The sequence below is a fragment of the Pararge aegeria genome, chromosome Z (genome assembly GCF_905163445.1).
Source record: "Pararge aegeria chromosome Z, ilParAegt1.1, whole genome shotgun sequence".
NCBI classification, from domain to species: domain Eukaryota; kingdom Metazoa; phylum Arthropoda; class Insecta; order Lepidoptera; family Nymphalidae; genus Pararge; species Pararge aegeria.
In genome coordinates, this window is record NC_053208.1 from 25285197 (window position 1) to 25291009 (window position 5813).

The window sequence follows — 5813 nt, forward strand, 5'->3', positions numbered from 1 at the left end:
CAATATCTAATTTCTAATGTCTCAATTTCTTCATTTGGTTTATTAGCCTGGGCCTTTTACCTCACAGGCAGTTTTTGGACTTTGCTTACAGCCGGAGCCCTTTCATATGCGGTAGAAGCCGCGCTTGTTCGGTGCAGTCCTTGAGTTTGTGTAGTATATTTTTAGTTAGATTACTTTCCTGTCGGGCTATTAGGTCAGGTAGTACAACGCTTAACAGTATGCAACGCCTAACTCCTCGACCGCGTGAGCTCATACTTCCAACATCAATGGCGCCTGTGTTCAATTGCCACGCAAGCAGCTGTGTTCGCCTATCAGGTGGTCATCTTGGAGCGGGGCTATTTTGTGGAGGTCAGTGCACACATTTGTTTGTATATTTGACCTAGGGGCAATGTGTGAAGAAAGCACCGAGGTCACAATAGCGACCAGCTAGATCCGTGTACTTAATTGTTTCAGGCGAAGGGAATTTTGGGTCAGTAGCGGTCCGACTCAGGGGGATTTGACCGTTCACTCTTGCATATCCTATGTGACCCCAGACGGCAGTTTGATGTAGCACAAGCTGCCATGGCACCAGTTCAATTAATTTCATGGGGAGGCATTTTTCCCGGGGTCGTACAAGGGATTCACAGGTGCATTTTTAGTAGATCCCGGAGCCTCCCAACATGTGCTGAGGCCGGCTACCGAGGGGGTTTTAGTGGATAGAACCCAATTCTCCCCCCCAATAATTTCAGATATCTGGCAATCAGGCTACCTTGGGGTTCTTAGCTCTGATGGGACGTGGTTGGCAGTCACGTTGTCTTCTGTCGGTCTTCTATTGAGACTAGGAAACTTCTACAATTGGAGAATGATTCTTTCACTATTGAGAAAGATCCCGAAGGTACAATGCTGGATGCAGCAGTTACAGCGTGTTGTTCGGTATCGTGTCAGAAAATACTGCTTTCTGTAGCCCAGACTGGTATTTGAGTAATCTCTTCTGACCGAAACTCTTCTACTTTGGTTTCAATATTTCCCTAGTGCCAGGTCCCCGACATGAAAGTAGAAAATGTTGTTTATTTTTTAAATTTTTATTAAGGTCTCGTTACATATACAAGTTATTGGTAATCCGTGGCAGCTCATGTATATTCTATGAGATAGCGTTGATTTATTTTCCAGTCAAGTTTGTGCACAATATTGGATGTTTATGAGCGAAATCATTCGGGAAGAAGTATAACAACTCCCTCTGAACACATAATTATACTTATATAATAAAACTTAGATTTTTCTTTATGTGACATTACAAAAATAATGGGCAATAAATATATAAATTAAATAAATCCGTTAAGATAAAATACTAATAATATTAAAGCGGCGATAGCCCATTGGGCAGAACTTCGACTTCACTTTAAAGGGCGACTTCAAATCCCAGCTCGCACTTCTAGCTTTACCTAGTACCTATGTGCGTTTTAAACAACCAAAATATATCTTACTTCAAGGGTGAGGTAAAGCAACAGAGAGAAAACCTACATGCCTAAGTCTCCATAATGTTCTCAAAGGCGTGGAGTCCACCAATCCAAACAGGGCCAGCGTGGTGGACTAAGGCCTTAACCCCTTCACATTGTGTGAGAAGACACGTGCCCGGTAATGGGCCTTAAGAATAGTTTTTCAATTTAGTTATCCTATAGCTACAGTTTAACTAGGTTGGACTGAAACTCAAAACTTTCTTGCAAAGTACTAGGCACCCATAAGTTCATGAGAGTGCGAATTGTACCCGAAGCCCCGCCCCCAATGTCTGCCTGCGTTGATACCTGCGCTTGCTGAAAGTGAAAGTTTCAAACTACGTCACTTAGAACAAACTTTTAAGTACTATTTATTTAATAACATTGATTTAATATGTTACCATTGTGTTTATAATAATGATCAGTAATTATCCAAAAATGATATTGTTTACTTTGTTAGTTATGCCAATATGAGGGATTAGGCAGGGATTTTGAGAAGAAACTAAAGGAGAGTCTATAGATGTTTAAAAAGATGGTTCTACCATATTTCTAACACATCAGAAAATCTCATTCTCGTATTATGAAAGAATAAATTCTTTCTAAAATTAAACAAACAACCAGTTTAACTAACGATAGCCTTCTTAAAATTATGTCATGATTCAGTGTGCATTTAAATGAAAAGTTACACAGAGATTGCAGATGTTTATTGAGTATATTTGAGGTATACAGTAGTTGGCTATTATTTAATTAGAAGGTCGGTATTGGCGTATAGTGACAAAATCCGCACTCTAGAGCCCTGACCGCAGGTTGCTTGGGCATTCAAAAGCCCCGCAAACGGAGAAATAGATGTTTTTTTTTTTGGTTTTGAATAGCGTTGTTTTTAAGTAACATAATTTAAAATTGTTATTTATTAAAATAACAATTTTAAAATTGTTTTATCATCCAACAATTATAAATCTTTTTTGACAACAGAATAATAATACCATTGGCTAGGTGCATATATATCCTTGTTGTCAATCCAATAAAAATCAATAGCTATGATACTGACAATAAAGTATCAACTTCAGATTTTAATACACCATATACACCATAATATGATTCGAACCCCAATTCGGAAACCTAATTCGACGAAAAATTTGGCTGTTAAAAACTTGTTAAAAACTGCTGTAATTCTTTCGATACAAAAGAGCTTAGAGTTTGTCTCTAACAATCAATGACACAAGTATTGACACACTTGTACAACTGAATAGAGATGCCATACTCAATAATACCACAGAGTAACATAAACATATACCTACACTACACATAATACACCTACACTGATTTCGTGAGAAATTTTAAATAATAGAGTTCAGAAATTTAAAAAATTAAAGCTGTAAATCGAGATAGTATCGCCCGTGGCTTAGAATACGATGTTTACTATATTTGTATGCGCACTGTGGCAAACAATATCCCCCCTACTTTGTGATCCTATTGATTTTCGTGAGGCCCGTTTGAATCGCCAGACCAGGAGTTTATAACTTCGTCAGAGTTGCGAAACGAAACTTTCGTCGGAATTCTTTCTCAGAACGGATCCTTAATTGTATTCACTGTAAAGTCAACATCTGAGGATGCTCTGGTTTCGGAGCGAAACGTACGTAGAGGGTACTTTGCCGAAGATCTCTTTGGTGTGGAGTATAAGGATTGAAGAAATTATAAATTACACCATACAGATTCTGCTGTTTTTCGCGGAGTATAGCAAATTAAGCTTAATTTTCATAATATATCATGGATTTCCGCGAAGTAACGTCAATTCCAACTCCGAGAAAAGGACATAGTTTGGCACACCTCACTTTGCTACTGAGGGTACCATCGATGCAATATCAAGCATGTTAAGCAAAGTAAATCATGCAATGTACTATGCACATTACACGGGCACCAAAATAAGTCAGAAGTGACGTCACTTGAACTTACGAGTACATTACGTCAAAGTGTTACCATACATTACGTCAGAGTGAAAGTGAAATTTTATGACGTGTACTGTCACTCTATTGATCTTCGTTAGGGCAAGTTTTACCGGTCTTTACCAGGACTTCATAAATACTTGAGAGGTGCGAAACTTATATTTCAAACTACGCAAAAGTTATTAGCGTCAATCGCCTCCAGCGTAATTATTATATATTCAATAAATATTAACAAAATAAAATAAATAAAAATTATTGTTGTATTTAGTTACGATACCATGCCGTGGTTACACGTTATCAAGAAAAAAAAGTCAGTCTGAAGTCATCTAAACACGCGTTCACTATTAATTGTTACTTTTATGCACTTTTCAATTAATTTTTATAATTAAATTTTTAAAAAGCCTTTTTTCCCCGCCATATCGTAACTGACACAGTCAGTTTTTCTTGAAAATTGTCTGGAAAATAGACCAATTCAACTGTTCCGTCCGTGTAAATTATGAGATTGAACCTGACTCCACGTGGAAGTTCAGGCCCGTAAGGAGATGCCGAGAACGCTGTGGTGAGTACTCTCGCTAATTAAATTTAATAAGCTCTATTTCCTTATGTATTTTAGAATCTATATCTATACTAATATATTAACGAGGTAAAGTTTATGAGTTTGTGAATTTGTGAAACTGTCGGGGGTAATCTCTGGACGTAATGAACCGAATTTGTTGTTGATGAAATTTCTTTCACTAATATAAAGTCACATTAGTTTTGAGCGCCATAGGTTATATATTAACCTGAAAACTGAAAAGAACTTTTCGTGGTAGTCGGATTTACATTTAAGACTTTATTTTAGTCGGAAAAAAAATGGTCGAACTGAATCGAAATTTGGCGTAAAGATATCCATCCTCGAGAAGCATGCAGGATACTTTTGCCCAAAAAATAAACCCGGGCACCGAACCTTTTTTTTATACAGAGAAAATGCCTGACTTATACCTCTCCGTTGGGGGAAACGGAGTAGTTATGTGGGACTTGCACCCAATAAAAACTCTATGTGTCCCTCGATAGACCTAACAGAACCTTTAAAAGTCACGGGTCTCGACTAGTCGCAAATATAAAGACACTCTACGACGGTTAGGTATATAGTGCGAGACGTTGTTTAACCTGTTTAATTTCTTACAGAATGAATATCATGCCCTTCTTGCTGCCAGCCGGTGCCTTACCATCCCGCCAGCAACGGAGGCAGCTCTGCTTTCTCCACAAAGCCAACTTAACGGCCCACCATAGAAATTATCATACCCTTTTCCTGGATATCCAGTAAACGTCTGATTCCATATACATAACGCAGATACAAAAATTATCTTTATGATGATGTCATGTCCTTACAATTATTGTGTAAACATATTGACATTGTCATTACATGACGGCCAATTGGCGCAGTGGGCAGCGATCCTGAGTCCAGGGCCGTGGGTCCGATTCCGACCACTGGAGTGTGATGTACATGAGTAGTTTTTTAGTGTCTGGGTGTTTATCTGTATATTATACCTCAGTATTGAAATATATTATTCTTGAAAATATTTATCGGTCATCTTGGTACACATAACACAAGCAACGCTTACTTTGGGACTAGATGGCGATGTGTGGTCTGTCTTAGTATATCTATTTATTGTTTATATATATACGCATAAGTCCCTGTGATAGGCCTACATAAATGAAATAGCTATGTTCTAATTATTAATATTTTTATCAACGTTATAAATAAATGTTGCAAAGCGAAAGGGGTTTTATTTACATTTTACAATTTGAATGCGAATGCTACAAATATTGCAGCTGCGACTATAGTTATTTTACTATGCGTCTAATACACCACTCGCGTCGTATATAGTATTATATTTATATCACAAATAAAATATATTTTTTCCATATTTTAACATTCAACGTTTTAAGTAATTAAAGCAATCACCTGCTTTGAAGGTGATGGAAAACATCGTGAGGAAACCTGCATGCCTTAAGAGTTCTACCAAATATTTTCAAGGGTATGGGGAGTCCACCAATCCGCACTGGGCCTCAAACCCTTCTCATTGTGGGAAAGGCCCGACCCTCTACTGCAGACTCGTGCCCTCTAGTGGGACGGTAATGGGTCGATATGATGATGATGATGATTAACCTTTACGTACCCGGCAATAACCCAAATTTCCCCCAGGTATCAAACCCAGTAGTAAATTCTCGTGACCTGCAATTCAACAAGCTAAATTATACGACTAGCGAAGTATTTCACTCAAAGAAGAGTTCAGCTCTTTACAATTTATGAATTCCTAGTAATATCGCAGGGTTGATGCGTGGGCGATGACCACGGGCTGCGTATATAATATGTTCCTTCTTCCTTTGCATATTGTTACTAAAATAAAACTTT